We start from the raw sequence: 19,943 nt of genomic DNA, 5'->3' as shown, positions 1-19,943 counted from the left end.
AATGTAATCTTTATCCAAGTTAACTTATTTATTTATTTATTGATCAATTTCAACAGTTAATTGGCTTTCCCATCCCTAAACTGTTGTTATGTTTATCAGTCCGTACTGGTATCACTCCTTCAAGGCTTTCAGTGGTGTCCAGTGCCAGAACAAAGGCAATGGGCACAAACTGGAATACAAGAGATTCCACCTCAACACTGGGAAGCACTTCTTTACTGTGTAGGTGATGGAGCACTGAAATAGTTTGCCCAGAGAGGTTCTGGAGTTTCGGTCCTTGGAGATGTTCAAAAGCATGGTCTTGGGCAAACTGTTCTACATACCCCTGCTTTAGTAAGGGGGTTGGGACCAGATAGCCCTCAGAGGGTTACCTTCCAACCTCAGCCATTCTGTGATTCTGTGATTTAGAAGTTCAGTGGGCATTTGGGGTATTGCTTTGTTTCATGCAGAATTTCTTAGCATAGTCAGTGCTATGCTGAAGTAATATGCATTCATGATGAATGAATGTATATTCATGATGAAGAGAGTAAGTGTGCAAGTTCTACCATCAGCACTGGATGTCTGGAATCGTAATGTGACAAACATGAAATTGTCACCAGAATGAGTGAGATTCACTTTAAATGTTCCTAAACCAAACATTCATCTTGGCTTGTTTGTTCAAGTGTTCAGGAACTCGAGGTTCTTTCCAGGTGATCAGAAATTCTGTAACAGGCAGAGGATAAGGAAATTGCCTCTTACTCATACACAGAAATGCAATTTGACTCCCCAGCTTGCTACTGCTGAAATGAAGAGGTTTCTGTGTCAGAGTTTGAACCTACTAAGTATAGGATATAACTGTTCTGTATGGCAAATTATACACCAACAGGCAAGCTGTATGACAGAAGGATTGAGTCACTTGGATGGAAAAGATCTATTTGCAGTTGGTCTTGCTGTAGATTCTTAAGAAATCCATAAGAAAGGATAATCCAGAAAGGCAGATGAGCAGAAGAGAGAGAATATATCAGAGTTCATACCAGTAGAACTGGACATTTTACTCAGAGGCAGTGGAAACAACTTGTTTCATCACAGTATTTTGGTACAAGGGATGGACAGTTGTTGAGCTTCCTCGCATCCAATTCTGTAATAATGATATTGAAAAACTAGACATTATTAATTAAAATAAATCACTCAAAGGGGTGCTAGGTGTTTTCTTCTAAGGCAAATAAAATATGCTCCAGATAATTTGACACTTTTGAATACCAAAGTAAATTGCATTTTGAGATAACTTAGTGGTGGGAATAGACTGGATGTGAGGAAATCAGAAGTATCTGGTTAAAACTATTATGGCTTGATAGACTTCAACTATTGAACAAGTGTCTGATATCTTGTTAGATTAAAAATATTAAGTACAACACCAAGTCCATGTAAGGATTAAGAAGATATAAAATGCAAAGAGGCATACTTTTAAAAGGTGTCCCATACAACCAGTGGCCAAATCTGAGAGGTAAAAATGAGAGGTCATCAGAAGGCCAAAGGACCTCAATAACAAGAAAATAACCTGCTTCAGAGGTCAGTGGTAGGCATGCTGTCAGGTTTTCCCAGAAGAGACAATAATAGCTGTGCACACTATGTCTATTAATCTTTCCCCACACAACTCCAATTAGTAACCCATAACAATAAGCAATGAAGTCTGTATTCATGCTCTTACACAACTTGTATGATTACCATGAATTATAATTATACAATTTAAAATACAATTGCAGCCCTCACTTTCAAATCAGAATTCTCTGTGCAAATTGTCTTATGTACAAGTCCAAATTAACAATATTGGGGTCATAAAAAGGTAATTCTAAAAATACATTCACCAAAAGAAATGTTAGCAGTGTTATTTGAAGGTAAGGAGCTGAATGAGAAAGTATCAATGTACAGAGATGTAAAGCAGAAGACACTATCTTTTGCCAATCTAAAACATAGAGATGGCATCACTGGAAGGTTAATGATACCTAACTAAATATAAAAAGCTCAAGAATGTGATACAGAAAAATCACACAGAATTTAACAAGATATATGTTATATACCATCAAAGAAAGTAAAAATTAAATTGTGAATTTAAATCAGTCAGCCCTTTTGAATAGCACCCTATCTTTAAGAAAGAGAGAGATGAACAAAAACCCAGTAACTCCCAATGAGCAAATGTGGTGACAAAACCTAAGCATGTAACTAACTACAGAGATACCTAGGTAGGAGATCTAGTAACATAAAATGACAACATTTGTGCTTTTTATGAGAGGATCAATATGGGTCAGTCAGCTGTTTACACAGTGTTAACAGCATCTTAACATTTCTGGTAGTAGCATGTGGGTTCTTTTATGTTATTTTATTTCTTCACAATTAGTGAGAATCAGACATTCTCATATTAATCACACCTTTAAAAGCCTGGGAATTTTGCTTTTCCAGTCACCTATTTCACTTTTCCCTAATGCTAAATATACATACCTTTTTTGTTTGTTTGTTTCCTTTGGAATTTCTATTTAAAATTTTGGTTACATATCCAAACACCCCTATCTCCCCTGGGTGATCCAGCCTCTCTGATTAATTCCTTTTACTGATGCAGCTGCGTAATACTATAAATATCATTAACTCAAAAATCAGCCTTGTCCAGAACATTTTGTAACATCTATTCTGTAAGAGAATTTCCTTGATTTTTTGGTAATCCTTGTGTTTTTGCATTCACACTTTCAAAAATTCATAACAGGAAATAATTTACAATGGCATCCCTTAATCAAATGTCGGATTAAGCATATTCTAATGTATTATACTGAATAATAATAGACACAGCTTATAGAAGAAATGGAAACTAAAACTAAGGATTGATGAAGAAAAGTCAGCACCATAACACTACTGAAGAGCAAAGGTTACTTCCCAATGGAAACCATACCTCCTGAGCTGGTATGTGCCTGCAGAAAATAAAGAAAAGAAAAATTATTATTAATGAGGCCTCCATGAGAGAATCATATTTGCAGGCATTAAGAAATCAGCCAGCAGAGAAGAAAAGCATGAAGTGATTCCAAACAAATGAAGGCTGAGCTGTATTCAGCTGCACTATCTCTTCCTGAGGAGGAAGAGATAATCTTGGAGCAAACAGAGTATTTGTCAGTCATCAGGACTTTAATGGAAAGAAATGGCTGTAAGACTTTTTTGCAATAACCAGAGAAAGATGAACTTTATTTAGACCTGCCAGGCATGTAGGTTTGATCCAGACTGTCTAGGTTACAGGGTGTTTCTCAGGAGGGGTTTTAGTGTAACTTGAACTAGTTTTGTACAGGTGCTACACATATAGAGGAAAGAGGTATGAATACCTCTTTCCTCTATATGTGTAATTTCAGGTAACACCCAGCTTCCCTGACACTTCCCTGACCATGTAACTACCCAGAAACTGCAGTCAGGATCTTAGCGTATTATATATCCCTAGCATAGATTTTGTAAGTTTTCATATAGGAGTGAGACAGGGTCATACTGCTAAATTTGACAAATCATGCAGCACACCAGGAACAGTCCCAGGAGTTGCAGGGATTGCACTCACGTCACAGAACCACAGTTCTTTCTTTGCTTTTTTGCCCTGTGTGCTACTCAGTTAATTCAGGAATGAATGATGGCACTCCCCCTTTCCCTTCCTTCCTCTCTCCCACCCACTTTGCCTTCGCTTGCTGATGGGGAGATGCGTAGTCTCTTGAATCATAGCCACCCTATACGAACACTGTCAGATTCTGTGGACAAAAATAGAACCTCGTAAATTGTGTATGTGTAAGAGGGGGGCTGAATCATTACTGATATCAGTAAGTATGGGAACTTGTAGCCTATAAACCCTAATAGTTTTCTCCTCAGTCTAGTGTTCTTGGTATTATTCATATGCACACAAGTTTTCATTAAAAGATCTACATATTTCAAGAAATTTTTAGGACCTGTGATGACCTCCCCACAGTCATGCCTTCACATTAATCTTCAGAAGAACTTTAGGAGCTCATATCTCTGAAGATACTTCATTTCACCAAACTTCCATACCTTTCTTAGACTCTTCATCTCAACCTAATTACCTTTCCCATGGCTTTTCTGAGATCTTTAGGTTGTTTTCTGTTTCTCATTGACTCTAAACCCTTATTTTTAGTTCTTTTCAAAACTGTCCCTGGTCTTTCTCTCCTACAGAACCACTGTGAACACAAACAAGGCATCTATTAATCTAAATTTTATTTTTTTTGCTACTGCTGTACAGCAACAGGCAACCTTAGTGATTCAAAGAACTCATAGCATTACCAGCACACAGCTGTCCAAAAGATTTAAAAAAAAAAATTGCTTCCAAAATCCTTTGATTCCTCCCCATGGTAGTCTCAAATCTAGTGATATGATTAATTTGAGAAAGCTTGAGCAGACAATATCAAGTAAGGATACAGGAATTATTACCTGCTGTATTAAGTTAAGAGAAAAGCTTTATTGTAAGGTACAAAAGGGTATTGGTAGCTATTTTAATCCATTACTGCGAATGTGGTTTGCAGTTAGGAATATTCATTTCAGGAAGATAAACTTCTGAGAGCTCATATTGGAATTGTTCTCTCTGTGTCCTTCCCACTGCTTTGATTCTCCTCTATAGCAGAATCACAAGGTAAACATTCATAATCAGATTACATGGTCCAGTGATTCTGAATATTACCTGATTACTTCACTTCCCAGACTCAGAGTACACAATGACATTCTTCAAAATTAATTGAGAAGTACAGATAGATAGACAGTCAGTAATACTTGGGGGTAGGGAATCCCTTTACTGGAAAAATCCTGGAAAATAATTTTCTGAAAGGCATGTCAGAACAATATGGTTGCCCCTCAGACATCAAGGAATAAAGACACTGACTATACCTTGATGTTTTAACATGTGCAGTTAGTGCATACTGCAGGAACACTATTGACCAAAAATAATTCTTAGTTTCTGAGTAGGTTCATGAGCATATTAATTGCTCTGGTTATAAAAAGATACACTGGAGATGATGTTAAGACACTGGGATGAAATGCTTAAAATGTTGTGAATTTCTATTCTCAGCTTTACCTGAAATCATTGCTTTGCATTGCGTTGCTTTAGACAGACTGGTAATGCATGCTATGTTGTATTGTAATGAATTTTACAGGACAGGGCAGTTAAGTTTGTAAATAAACTACATTTTAGTAAGAAAAATAAATTTAAAAATGTTATGGTATGCAATTGACCGGAAGGAGCACTGGCATCAAGGTCAAGAGAAAAAGATACTCCAAAACTGGAATGTTAATGAAAAATTCAATGAAATCTAGAAAGGAAAAGTCTAAATCACTAACCTTTGGAGCTTTTCCTCATTTGCACTTAGGAAATGACACAAAAGAAGCTTTGGTAGTGTACTACACAGGAATATAAACTAGATGAAGAGTAGCGCTTAACCCTTGCTTTAAAAACTCACACTTTTGCATTCCAGGGAAAAATACTGAGTAATTTCTGCCTCTGTGACTCTCATTTTTGAGAAACATAAAATGTATATGAATTAGACTAATGTCAAAAGAAAATTTCTAATTCAGGCCTGAGGCAAATAAGTGTCATTCCATTTCTGCCAATGGACTGTTTTGAAACTGGTGTAGTGTTATTTTTATAGACTATCAAGATAATTTCTGAGCACACTAAATTAAGTGGTGAATACATTCCTAACAAAATGTTCTCTTTGAAAACTTCCATTGAAATACAAGGTGTAGGCAGCTCGTACTTCTAGGTGAATGTGATATGAATTACTTTAAGAAGATATAGTGACTCCAAAATTATCATCAATTAGAGTTGCCAAATTAAGTAAGAAAAAATAATGGACAAGATAGGAGGTGGGAGTTACAGAGATATAGATACTACTAAAAATACAGGCAAAGCTGTAAAGGCATCATGACACAGTACCTAATGATTTGCTTATTATTCAACATCTATTAAAATGCCAGCTTTTTAATAACTTATATTCTCTTTGTTTCCTAGATCTAATGGTTCATAATTTTTTTCCTGCTGGTTCCAGTACTGGATAGCTTCAATTAATGCTGAGTTTTCAATGTGATGGTGCTAAAACATCTATTGTACAGGAACTCACTGCTTCACAAATGGTATCTTATTTATATGTATACTGACTGTATAAGTTTTGTCAGCCTAAAACAAATATGTTAGAATCTATCCATTTAAATCTCTCTTGAAGATTTGTAACTAATCAAATCCACAGTCAGTGCTTTTATTTCTTCATAATTCTTCATAAGAGTTCATCATGCCTTTTCTTATGTTACACTTTGCTAAAAACAAACATAAATTTGGGCTCTTTTGAGTGGTTCTACCATTTCAAGATATTTTCTCTGCTATAAAAAATCCCTTCAGGGGAAAAATAAATAAATAAATAAATAAATAAATATATTGACTGTTTGTTTGTAGTAAGCACCTTATTGTTTAACACCAATTGAAGAGATTTTAAAACACCCAGAGACTTGAAGTGAACTATATGCCCAATCTCAGTATTTGATACAGCAAGCTTCTTGGGGCAGAGACCATCAGAAGATTTTATTTGTACATAGTGCTTAGAGAGACCCCTGTTTTTGATGGTAGCCCCTGAGTGCTAGAGTAATAGAAATAATAAGCGATAATAATCATAAAGACTGCCTATTAACTTAACAGGCATTTTTTGAGATAATGAATCATCAAGGAAACTAATTTTTTTTCCCAATAAGCAATTCAGCCATTTCCTCTCATCACAGATAATATACATCTGTCTTCTGTGCTGTTTGCAGAAATTCTGTGGATGTGCTGTGTCTTCTTATGAGAAAATTGGTTCATGAAATGGAACAATTTTTCTCAGACTCATGATTTCTTCTTTATTGAGGGCCAAATTGATCCTGTGTTCAATTGCCCATGTCTGGGACAGCAAGTAGTTACAGCACCTCCAGAGCAACCCAGGGAAGAAATTGTGACTCAGAGACTTCCAATCCCTTTCTCAGTCTCAGCTGCCTACTTGCTCCAGAAAGTAACCTGCAAATGCTCTATAGTATAGACTATTTACCACCCCTGCCAGCTCAGCTCAGCTAGCTGCCATGTTGAGGGGTGAGAGCCAAGATTACATTCACACCCTGCTCATGTGTGCAGAGGACATGAAAAGGAAAAGAGTTCTAACTGAAAAGATTATATTCTTTATCTTGGGCTGAACTCAAATTCTGTCGAGGCCATGTGTACACATGTCCTTCAGCAAGGACAGATAAATCTAGGCATCAGTCTGACCAATCATTATCAGTTCATGGCACGTGACTAAGAAAACAAAATCCCCCAAAGTGGAAAAGTCATATCCTTCTTCTACCTGATCAGAATAATACTAAAGGGTGTTCCATTACGTTTTTTTGTTTGTTTGTTTAATTTGTCTTTGACTTGAGTCAACACCTAATTTAATCCCAGAAAATCTTATGGCCCACATATGGGCCTTAGGCATATGAAGGTCTTAAGCATACAGTGTTATGTTGGCATGCCTGGCATGTTTCAGAGACAATATTCTATGGAGAAGTGTTAATGTTTATAGCCTCTCTTTCAGAGACTTTAAAGTTGCCAGTGGCAACTGAAGTGCCTTTGATTGCCTTTATTTGCTATGTGGTTTCATGTTAATGACTAAATAAAATAGCCAGATGATTTGAGCTCTCTCAAAAAAATCACCTCTGATTTTGGATCAAAGACATGTTTAACAATATCCACAGTCCTCATGCATCCACACCACACAATTTGATGTACTCATCATCAATCATATGCCTTATGATTAATTTGAGTCTTTATGAGTAATGTCTATCACCGCAGTCCTGGCATGAATAATTATTGTTCTGCTCCCTGCTGAGATAACTCATTTCTGACAAAGATCTACAGTTTGATATCTGCACAAAAAGAAAGATGAAATGGGAATAGTTTATTACAATGGCATAAACTGTCCAGAATTCTTGTAATAAACTTCTTTACATCCTAGGAATTGATAGTGACTTCAAAGAAAAACATATGAAACAGACCTCAATAACTTGGAGGTATCATCTTTGCAATTACCCCTGGATCTTTCCATCAACATGGGGAATCTGTATATCAAAAATATTCATGGGAGTTTTAGAGCCTGCTGGTTTTCTGCAGACTTGTGCTGCAAATAGAAATCACAGTCAGAAACAAAGCCAGGTCATTCTGAGGAAAACAGGATAACATAGGCAAGATCAAAACAAGTTGGAATTTAAAACACGCACACACACACAAAAAGTCCTGTCAAGTATAGAGTTTGATCATGGTAGAGAAAGAACAGCCAACAAGACAGACATGCAAGAGCTAGAAGGCTAGTGAGCACAGCTGGCTCCTGCAAACCAAAGTCCAAAGTGTGACCCACATGGGCAAAAAACACCTTTTCCAGCAATTGTCCTTTGCCAGAGCTGCAGTTTCAGTCCCGTCAAGAGGTCTCACCCTTGTGTGTCATCAACAGGTTCTCCATTTGGGAACATCAGTGGTGTTGATTTGAGCAACAGCCCTGGTGAGAACAGCACCATGGCTTGCATACTGAAGAGTGTGAGCAAGTTGACACAGGACCCTGCATGCATCTATCATTAAGTCAAACAGGACCCAAAACTGAGGTTCTTCATCTTTCAGGCAGGTGTTCAAGACACTAGATAGCTATTTCTGCTCTAACTTGAAGAACATTTAAGTATGACATGTGAAATGAAAAAGATCTAACAGAAGAGACTGAGAACTTCTCAATTTCAAAATACCCTACAGTCTGGCAATTGAGTTTCTTCTTACCAATGAAATGAAAAAGACTTACATTTTCTAGTCTTCCAACAGCAAAAGAGGGATTTGAGTCCAGGTTTCCCACAGGCTGTACGAGAGCCCTTACTAGTGTGCAAGTGAGTAAAGCAGACAGTGCCTTCTGCTGTGTGAATCTAGGTTTTGAAGCCATAACAAGACATTCTGGCAGTGGGGGCAGGATGTCGGTTTAATACCATCCTGCCTTCTCTCCACATGTAATGAAAGTATAGCAAAAATTAAGTGGCAAAAGCTTCTTACCTTTACTACCAAATAAATGGCTACTCAGAAAGTCAGCATATGGTCTTCTTGTCTTAGCCTTGCTATAGTTCTACTTTACTTTTTTATTTTTTTTCCTTTTTCTCTCCCAACTAAAACTGCAGTTCATCAGCTCTTCTAAAACTTGAATAGACCAAGCTGTTTTAAACACATCCTCTAGTGATTCAGCCTTAGTATCATGGCTCTGATACAAATTCTGCCTACAACTGTTAAGGAAAGACAGTTTCCTTCTTTCTTGGCTTGCCTCTACAACAGCATCCCTTCCCCCAAAAAACACTGCCTACTTCAGCCTTCTTTTCTAAGATGTGAACTAGACTTAGCTCTTAATTTCAGATCTTGAAAAAATAATCCTGTTATCTTTCAAGCAATAAACAGGTATCCTGTTTGCAATTACTATCTTATCCACAGGTTCATCTAAACAATCTCATATACCTCCTGTGGGGACATACTTTCTATGTCACACTTGCACTTCTGACTGATCAGACACACTTCCAGCTGATTTCCCTAATAGCCTCCATTAGTTTAATTGCATGTACTAGTATTGTTAGCATTAAATCAGCATCTGTATTATTTTATTGCACTTTATATAGGTATTTTTTTCCTTATATTTCACGTAAAGGTAAGCAAAACTACAGCTGTCATCCTGAATTTACAGAATCTGGAACAGCAGCATGCAGTAGGGGCTGTTCCTTTGGTCTTGGCAGAGCACCAGTTCTGAGCCCTAAAGATGAACCATTGTACATGTAGGCAGAATTTTTTCATTCCTTCAAGAAAGTTTTAGAAACATAACAAAGCCACGTATTTATTCATTGTTTTAACAGCCTCTCATGACTCAATATGATAAGTGACTCAAAATGAACAGCAAAGTTTTCTACAATATTTTGTAATATATCGTTAGTGTTTAAGGTCAAAAAAAGACCAACAGGTCACTTGATCTGTTCTTTTGTACCTCACAGCCCAGTAAAGGTACATTTGCATTGAGGCAATTACTTTTGTAATTAGACGACTCCCTGCAACAATTTGCATGAATCATCCTCACTGTTAAATATATCTTCTCCTTTCTGAATTGAATTTCTCTGACTTGAGCTTCTAATCACTGATTCTGCCATTGCTTTCTCAGACTTCCCTTCACTCAGTGAAATTATTAACACTAAAAGTCACTGCTCAGTTTTCTTATTGATAAGTATGATCTATCATTTTGTCTTATTCTTTACTGCCCAGCACTTGCTCCATTTCTTTAATCCTGCTGGTGTCTCTTTCTTGTATTTAAACAACTCTCTTTCTATAAATGGTAATGCTGATTCTATACTGCCACTGCTAATAGTTTAACTGATCAAACTGCACTTGCCTTTTCACATCTGTTTAGGCCAGTGATTACGTTGTGATTAGCTGGATCTTCCTTACCATCACAATAATCTATCAAACATGAGAATCTAATCCTCATTTTACTACCTTCCACCCACTCACAGCTCAAAATAGCCTGGATTTGATAAGCTTCCAAGTGCCCTGCAAGAATGAGAAAGAACTTTTAAGCAAGGTTCAAGAAATACTCATCACAGTGGTGAAGGGGTAAAAATGAGTAACTCAAGATGTTTAGTTCATTGGATTTCTGCCTGAACAAGTTACTGAAATGGTGATTTTTGTAGAAACAGTGTTACATTGCACAACAGTGAAGTGGTAAATTACTTTTTTAAATAGTTTTACATCCAAGTAAAGTGAAATAAAAAGATGTACAAAGTAGCACTAGGGAATTAGGCTTAATTTAAGTAGAATTATGATTCTTTTATAGCAGAGAATTTTCTGGTGAATTTTCTATGATTTAAATGGTTTATTTTTTTTTAGTTCTTATTTTACCCATGCATATATGTCCTTTGGCTTTTGCACCCAAAATTTTCTGTCATTTTTCTTTAATGTTTGTTCACTGCATGAACAAGGGAATGACATTTAGTAAAATATTAAATTCAAATTTTGGGAGATTGAAAAAGCAGTTTTCAATTCCCAAATCATGAATATCAACATAGCAGCTTGTTTCACAGTGTTAAGGTTGAGTTCAAAAGGCAGACAAAGACTCCCATCCCATGAATAAATTGAATTGAAGAAAGAAGAGGAATCATCACTGGGCTGCCAGTTCAATAATCCCATGTCACACCATTGTGTTTGAAGTCAGAAAGTAGTAGTGATGTTTTTGAAATAGGTATGCACTTTTTTTACAAGATCACTAATTATTACAATTCCAAATATATTTGACATTTTTTATTTTAAAACAAAAAGTATGAACAACTTCATTATCAAGGAATTGTTTCTCATCCTTTTTCATATGTTAATCAAAAATGCACTAGTTTTGTTTTTTGTATACTTTTAGTAGTTGTATTTTCAGTCTCCTGAATAATTGTGTAGTTTCTGGCCACTATCAAACACAAGGTAACTTCATGTAGAAAGTCTTATCAAGCCAGGTGATAGAGGAGTCTCCTCAGTACAGACCAGATTTTTGCATTTTCAAATTCTCCTCACATTGGAATAAAAATGGAATTTGTTCATTTGTTTCAGTGAGTTTGTTTGTTTCTCTGTTTGTTTTATTACAGAATGGAAATGAAGCAAAAAGAATGTACCAGCAGATTTTGCAACAGCGAAGGATTTTCTAGGGATGATTCCATATTAATCCAGAAGGTTAAGTTTCATAAACCTTAGTTAAACATTTTCTTAAATGATTTCTTGCCAGTCCAGTTACTGCCTAACTGCTCACTTTGCACCCTTCTTAGAATAGGTAATGACATATCTGGGTGATCTGAAGGAGCGATGTTGTGAACTTCAGCTACATAGAGGCACAAAGGCAAGTGGCTTCTCTCTTCTTAAGAAGAATGTCATGCATGTGGAAGATTCTTTTGAGGTGCATACAGGAAAGGAGAACTGGGACAACCCTAAATAAGCCCAACCTAACAGCAAATATTACTTTAATATCTTTGTTAAAAAAAAATATTTTTTTCCATTTGATTTTTAGACTTCAAGGGAGGTTCCTAAGAAGAGTTTAAACTGTCTAAATCATGAAATGTGGTTGTACCAGAATTCTGTGCTGCAGAAAGCCCCCTAGGGTTCACCTTTGCTCCCCTTACTCCTTAGTTCATGGAAAAGAGAAGTGAGAATGTAGACAGGAGGGAAAGATGGTGATATCCAGACAAGACAGTGAGCTGGATATGTGAAAAACCAAGATCTTGGGACATCTCACAGTGTCCACTTGTCTTACAGTCTGGACATAGCTTCACTTAATTTGGTTTACCTTCACAACCAAAAAAAGAAATAGGAGTACCCAGAAGAGTTATTTTGATCTGGTCTACTTCTGTTTCAGTTCCTGGAAAACCTGCAGCAGTAAAGGGAATTTGTCCTTTGCCTTTCAAAAGTGATTGCTGCATTGATGTAAGAACAGATGGCAATTTCTTTTATTATAAAATAAAACTGAATAGGAGAAAAATTTATTTAGTTATTTCAATCATTTATTAAAGTACCTTTGAAAAATATGCATGTGTGTGAATGTACATATATGTTTGATTACATAAGTATATCTATATAAATATAGATTCATACAATGTATTAAATAGAATATAGAGGTCTGTTCAGACACTAGTACCTTCTAGCTAAAAATATGAGGAGGAAATTTTAAAGGTTCCAACAAGTTTTTCCTTTGGAAAACTACCTATAGTAGTATATTATTTGACATTGAACATTTATCTCATGGAGGAAGCATATTTATATATTTAAAATATAAACAAGATATATATTTAAAGATTTTTAATCATTCTAATGAGAATTTGTATGTTCAACTTATTTTCAGAAAAACTAACCAGCCTGAAAATCCAAAGTTTGTTGCAATGTTTACTGTAGCTTCTTAAAAGTGCAGTCTGTGAATTGTAGGAATGGTAACTGAAGCTGAATTTCAGGGATGTACTGATTTTTTTCACTTCTTGCTCTAACCTGGCAACAGGCCATGTCTATTGATGGTCAGTAGTAAACACAGAAGAAATCTTAGAAGTTGCTAAACACTGTAATTGAAACATATGCAGTCAGATCAGAGTAAAAGAAATCCAACACTGATGAATTTAGCCTGTGTTCATTCCAGGCTTGTAACCTTCAGTTCAGCCCCATCTCTCTGTTGCTGTGGAAAGACTTGGCATCTAGTAATTCCCTTCTTATAATGAGCTGTACACCCCTAGCTGGGTACCCACAATTTCAAGAGAAAGGTCAAAAAGAAAAAAAAGTATATTGGGAGCATCCTGCACTCTGAATTTTCAATAAAGCATATGTTAGTGCAGAGGCCTGCTGTGCAATATGAGCTTTCAAGGAACAAGGTCAGGTAGAAGATCATTGAGTCAAACCAAAAACAATTCCAAAATCACTTAGGAGGTATGCTCTTTTCATTTATTACTGTATATTTTCTTTCATCTCTCCCTATTTTCCTCTTTGTATTTATTTCTGAGAAGCATTCACTCATAAAATAATGTGTAACAGATGAGCATTGAAGAAAGCTGAATTTGTTTTTTTAAATAAATCTTGTGAGGATTCAGTAATTGCTTCAAAACAAATCACTATTAATTGATCTGTATGATACTACAAGGTTTGATACTTTCCTTTGCAATTCTCTTGTTCTGCACCTACAGTTTAGTATTTTAAGGTCTCAACACCCACATCTTTTAATTTTGCTATGAAATGTTCTGCAACTTCACTTTTCTGTTATCGCTTTGTGTTTTGCAGGCAAAGTATTGATTTAATTTACAAGCATTCCGGTTTTCTACAGCTACAGTTCTTCATTTTTCATCCTTTTTATATTAATGTCTAAATCTCTAGAAAATTGAAATGGCACACTAGTAATACCTGCTTCTACTTAATATGTCAAAAATGTAGTTTTATAACTGAGTATAAAAAAGACATTCAGATTATTGACATTTAACTGTAAAGAATATGTGACTGCCATTATTTACAAGTGGTTTATTACTTTCTTTTATGAATAGGTTTAAAGAACTTTGTTAATTATATGCTGTATGAGTGAAAAAAAAAAAAAAAAAAAAAAAAAAAGCCTCTACTTATACATTTTAAATGCCCCTTTTTCTATATAATTACCTTTAAAGTAAGATGAGCATTGCTGCTTTGCATTAAATTTATACTCTGATATGTTCTCTGAATATGCTATAAATGCAGAGGTTCTTTCTTTCTTAATAGAATTTCACTTTTCTCATCTAGAGTTTCAATATTTCAGAGGTCTTTTCATTTGATTATACATGCAAATCACTTGGGAGACCTAATACACTTATCTAAAAATTACCCATTCCTGTATAATGAATTTAACAATTTCATCTACAGCGAACAAGACTTTCAAAACTGTTTCCAGTATCTCCGAAGAATTGCTGTCTTTCTTGAAAAAAGTCCTACAGTTCCTGCCACCCAGCTCTAATGCAACCAGTACACCATAAAGTCACAGACAGATTAATGTTTTTGTAAAATACAAGGTTTAAACTGCTTTTTTTGAGTATTTCACACTTTCTCTTTTGGGGGTTCATGTGTAATGGGGCTGATTCCTGTGCATGACTGATGTACATTAAACTGAACAAAATGCTACCAGGCAAGTACTACTATCAAGGCAATGCTGTGCCTCTTCATTCTGCCTCTGCTATAAAGGGTGATACAATATTTCACCAGTTTCCCTTGTGTAACAAGATGCCCAGATGAGGCAATATGCAGGTTATGAGTAGGGTGATATATCAAGCAGCTGCTGGAAAAGTCACCAGTTTAGTAAGGAAGACGGCCTTTTGGTAAGATTGCCAAAAAGAACTAAGGCACTAAGTAGTTTTATTAAAGACTTGGGAAATTTAAATTAATCTGAAACTCTTACTGTTTCAGATTAACAGTAACAAGCACAAGCTTGTTAGATTAACAAGTAACAAGCACAAGCATAAATGTCTGATTGTTACCAGTGTGCAAATGGCTGCATATAATGTAAGATTATATTTAAAACAATCACCCATGTCTTGAGAAATATTTTCTGTCCACAGATTAGTGAACCTACACACTATGTAAGATACTCCTCAGAGTAAGCATAATTCTATCACAAATTGATTAAAGTCAAACTGTGAGAATACTATGGGTAACTACATTTACAATGTGCTAAATTACGATGTGCATTTACGAAAGTGCTAAAGAGTAAAACTTGTTAGTTAATGTGATCTTGGAATTTTTTTTCAACTGAAGTACCACAGAAGTATAAAAGCATTTCAAAGGAGTCTAATACAATAGTAATATAGTAACAAAATTAAACGTGTAGTATAGCTAAGGCAAAAATCTGAAGATATTTCCTGACTAAAAAAAAAAAAAAAAAAAAAAAAAAAAAAAAAGCCTTGGGCAGGAAATTGTTTGGGGCTCAAAATATAGGAAAACAGGAAATAATAACAATCTGATTGACATTTCTATGTATATTTTTTCTGTGACTCTCATAGAATATTGCATTATTTTTAAATTGTGTTGTTTCTTGAGTTCTCAGGTTATGTGGGTTAACTTTTTCTTCTTTCAAAAATTTCTTTGGAAAAAATAATTTTCTAATTCCATCTGTTAAAAATAGCCTTAAAACATTTTTAAAACATTTCATAAATGATATGTGTTTATTTAAAAAGCAAATCCATATGTTTTATTTTTATAGATGTATATATCACATACATATATTTATTTCATTATTTTAAGAAAAATTGATGATAGTCAGTGATTCATGATTTTGGGAAAGATGAGTTGATCACACTGACATTTTAAAGTCAATTAGATAACTTCTTTCCACCTCAGTCTACTTGTCTCACACATTAACACTACTACAAAAGAATACAAAAAGAAGAAAGTGTCCATTCCTGCCTTTTGGAAAATATGTATGTATAAAAAGATATAATATGAGGATCAGTTGTATTCCATATTCCCAATCTTATAAATTCAAACTAAACCATGAATAGGGAGAGGATAATAATGAAAAATTCAAATCCAGGAGAGAATTTGTTTGGTGTTCTATATTTTACTAGCTACTTACAAAATGATTTTCCTTACTGACAAAAAGTTTTTAAAAAATAGACCTTTATACCACTGTATATGCTGTTAACTGGTTCTTTTGCTTTCTCTGTAGCATATTTCAAGAGTACTGAAGCTACAGTATATGGAAATAGTTCCAGTTACTCCATGCCTCCAGCTTCCATCTATGTTCTTCGTTACTTCTCTATTATTACTTTTCTTCGTGTCATATTACACACTAATGGCACAATAGCTGCTGCGCTTGTCAAATATACTGTCTTAGTAAATTGTAAGAATGCAAATTGTTCATATTTGCCTCTATAAAACAATAAACCCTTGCTTAGCAAAACCAGATTCAGTGGTTTTATCTTAGAAGTGTTCAAGGTTTAGATTCTAATATATTTATGAAAACATATTATACAGGAGAACATACTCATTTTCATCAGAAAGCCTCACAGAAAGGCAAATGTTCCATTAAATAATTTGGAAAAAATGCCATCCTCAGACAGCAGTCCAGTCTCCTGTCTTCGAGAACCCATCTGCCAGCACTAGAGTTTCTCAATATCCTGTATAATAGAGGATTTCCCACATTCACCTCTTTCTTCTTGTGTGAAAAGCACGTGGAACATGACTGTTTATTTTCATTTTTTAGAGGGAGCTGGACGCTTTTTTTCAATGACAGATTGACTTGCCTGCTCAACGATCTATAATGGATGCATTGGATCCATTGTAAACACACCATCTGACTTAGCCCTACAGGCATAGACTGGTTTGTTCTGAGTCCATATGAACAGCAGAAAGCATTTCCAACTGTAATGCTCTCATTTTCAACATTTGTTATATAGTGCTGCAGGGGAGAGTTCATGGTCTTAACTCTCTTTGTCTATTATGAATCACCATAATATCATGAGCTACCCAACTCAAAGATAGATAGATTCTGTCAAAGACAGAATCTTCATGCTTAACAAACTGAAACCTACTTCCTGATGTAGATTTCATGTCTTCGTTGTACTCAGAATATTCTGTATGCCTAAAAGCTAGTGAAATCATTCTGGTAAAATGTCCCTGTCTGAGACCTTTTTTCTTACTACTATTATCTATATATTTATAATCTTGTGTACAGGGGACAGATCTTTTCCAACACCAACCTCAGTGATGGTTTCTCAGTAATGATCCCATGTTCATCACCTTCAAATCCAATTACAACACCCATCTTCTCGTAGTTTAGTTCCCCAGCATCATTGTACTGTGAACTTACATTACTGCTCACTTACAGTGAACTCAATGTTTATGGTCTGTGAAACAAAACATTGTAATATAAAGAGTTCTTTCCCTTGGAGAAAGAACAAGACGACAGGAGTATCACACTAGACTGGACTACCTCTACTATTCTAAAAACAGGCACAAAGGCTACTGCTACTGCTACTGCTACTATCTAGGGCACAAAGATACTGACCCTGCTTTTAATAAGAGATGGTGTTACAAAATTCAACACTGTTCAATAACAAACTAAGTATTTCACTTTGATATACTAAACAACTAAATTATATTTAACAATACTACGAAAAGCTTCACCTGGACCATGATCTGGGACAGAACAGAGAAATAGCATTGGACAGGGTGTTACTTTCCTCTCAGAGAACCATCAGCGAGAACTGAAGGGATGATCCCTATCCAAATCACACTTCAACAGACTTCAGCTATAACTCTTATTTTACCTAAAGGAGAAACTCCTAGACACATTACCCCCTTGACAATCTTAGAGAAGTCGCTTTTAACTTTTTTTCAAATACAAAAATGATTTATTCAATTTGCTTCCGAAAAGCTAGGATGAGGTGGGTCTACTTTGTCTGGAGGACTAAATTTACCGTTATGAAAGAATAAAAATCATCTCTTAAATGAATAAAGAGAGTAAAAATATGCCTTAAAATAGAAGACTGATTGCAATTGTAACTATGTAGAAATTATTGGCCTATATTAGACTCATGTGGAGCTATAACCTGAGAAAGTGCATGTTTTCCCAAGGCAATGGCTGTAGTAATTTACTTACCTGACAATTTTTTTAGTATTCATCCTTCTCTTACTTTTATTTTTTTTTTTTTAAGTTCTGATGTTAATAAAAAAAAAAAAAAAAAAAAAAAATCATTCTACCTTATAAAATATTTAATTACAACAGTTTATTTCCCATTATCATTTTGGAAGGGTTTTTTTTTTAGTAGAAAAATTATTTTTTGGTACATCTGGTTGGGAAAAAAGGACTATTAATGGGTGAGTGAATGTCACTTGGTTGAGGGTAAAACAGATGATCCAATCATTTCTAAACGGACTACTTTCTGTTCTGAGAAAGTGCTAACAGAACTAAATAGAGATGATCGGAAAAATGAAAGAAGAGTACATATTGGATAGTTTCAACTTACCTACAGCACATTGTACTTTTGAATTTATGGCAATTTGTGATAAGCTAGGATCCCTTCACATTAAAAAGTTAAAATTATCAGTATATTCTAGAAGATATACTGGAAATTTCAACAAATGAGCTGCAGTCAGAAAGAAGTACAGAAAAGCTGTTGATATTAGAGGAAATGGTTCTATAAAAGGTAGAGAAATAGATACACCAAAAGGGTTCAGGATGGGAAAAAGTTTGATAGTATATGAGCACTTAAAAAAAAGGAAAATGACAGATTCTAGTACAGAAAGACTAAAATTATTGAGGGTTAAAAAAATGTACAAGATTGAAATAGCTGGAAATTGAATCTTAAGGACTAGTAAACAAAGCAATAGCAAAGATTTCACAATTATAACCAATTAATTCAATAAGTGTTTTAAATATTTATAATACTTTAATAAACATATGTTTATTTGTGCTTTGTTTATATCATAAGTTTTCTCACCTGTCCTCTCCATTACTACCTATTTGGGTCTAAGAACTCAAAAACACTTGTTGATAGATCAAATTGTTTAACATATTCTTAGGGTGTCTTTGAGCACATGTGTGGGCAGCCACACCTCCTTTCACCTCTCATGCTCCATCTAAATGTATATGAACTATATAGACAGCCACACATTTTGCATCCAAGAAGGTGGCCAGTTTCAAGCCATGGTAGCTGGACATTCTCTGTGTTCTAATCTTGGTGTTTGTGCAGCTAATGTCTTGGTTCATTGACTCTCGGTTTACTGTTGTTGGTCAGCTGCTCGTACTGTCCAGACTTTTCCAGAGTAAACAATAAAAGAGTCTCCAATGTCAAATTCCTTGTTTATGAATGTGTCCATCTATTGAACCAGAGGTTTATGCCTCCATGATATCAGATAGCTTTATGCCATTTTCTACAGAATTCTTGTAAAGCGTAGTCTGAGTTAAGCAATCAATATAAAGTATTGATTTTAATCAGACAATCCGAGGAACACAAAATTAGTGGTTGTATTCAGTAGTTAAGTGTAAGATCTGGGATGCTTCTGCAAAATTCATTGGATCTCCTTGTGGCTATGTTTTGATATTATCATTAATTATGAAATCACCTCAGCAGATCCCTTTCTGCTGAGCTGCTCTCCCGTAGCTCCTCTCCTAGTCTGTACCTGTGACCAGGTGCAGAACCCACTATTTACCCTTGCTGAATTTCAAGCTATTGCTGAATGCCCAATGCTCCAATCTATGTAGATGCCTCTGCAAGGCATCTCATCCCTCCAGGGAATCAGCCACAGCTCCCAGCTTAGTGTCATCTGCACTCTTGCTGAGGAGTCCAGTCCTGCATCCAGATAATTTATGAAAACATTAAAGAGAATTGCCCCAGGAACCAAGCCCTGAGGAACCCAGTTATTGACAGAC

The 19,943-nt window shown here is 35.3% G+C and overlaps 2 long non-coding RNA genes across 2 annotated transcripts in view; one reads left to right on the top strand and one right to left on the bottom strand.

Annotated features, from left to right (window-relative positions):
• Positions 1-19,943, bottom strand: part of LOC311437481 — a 105,269-nt gene that overhangs the window by 62,124 nt on the left and 23,202 nt on the right. The gene's annotated exons all lie outside the window — the stretch shown is intronic.
• LOC311437825 lies at positions 6,019-11,911 on the top strand. The gene is made up of 3 exons (XR_014693742.1): positions 6,019-6,126; positions 11,674-11,758; positions 11,851-11,911. It is a non-coding gene; the product is annotated as an uncharacterized lncRNA (long non-coding RNA).

Source organism: Aythya ferina, assembly GCF_964211825.1.
Source record: "Aythya ferina genome assembly, chromosome: 5".
NCBI lineage: Eukaryota > Metazoa > Chordata > Aves > Anseriformes > Anatidae > Aythya > Aythya ferina.
This window is presented reverse-complemented; position numbering and strand designations above follow the sequence as displayed.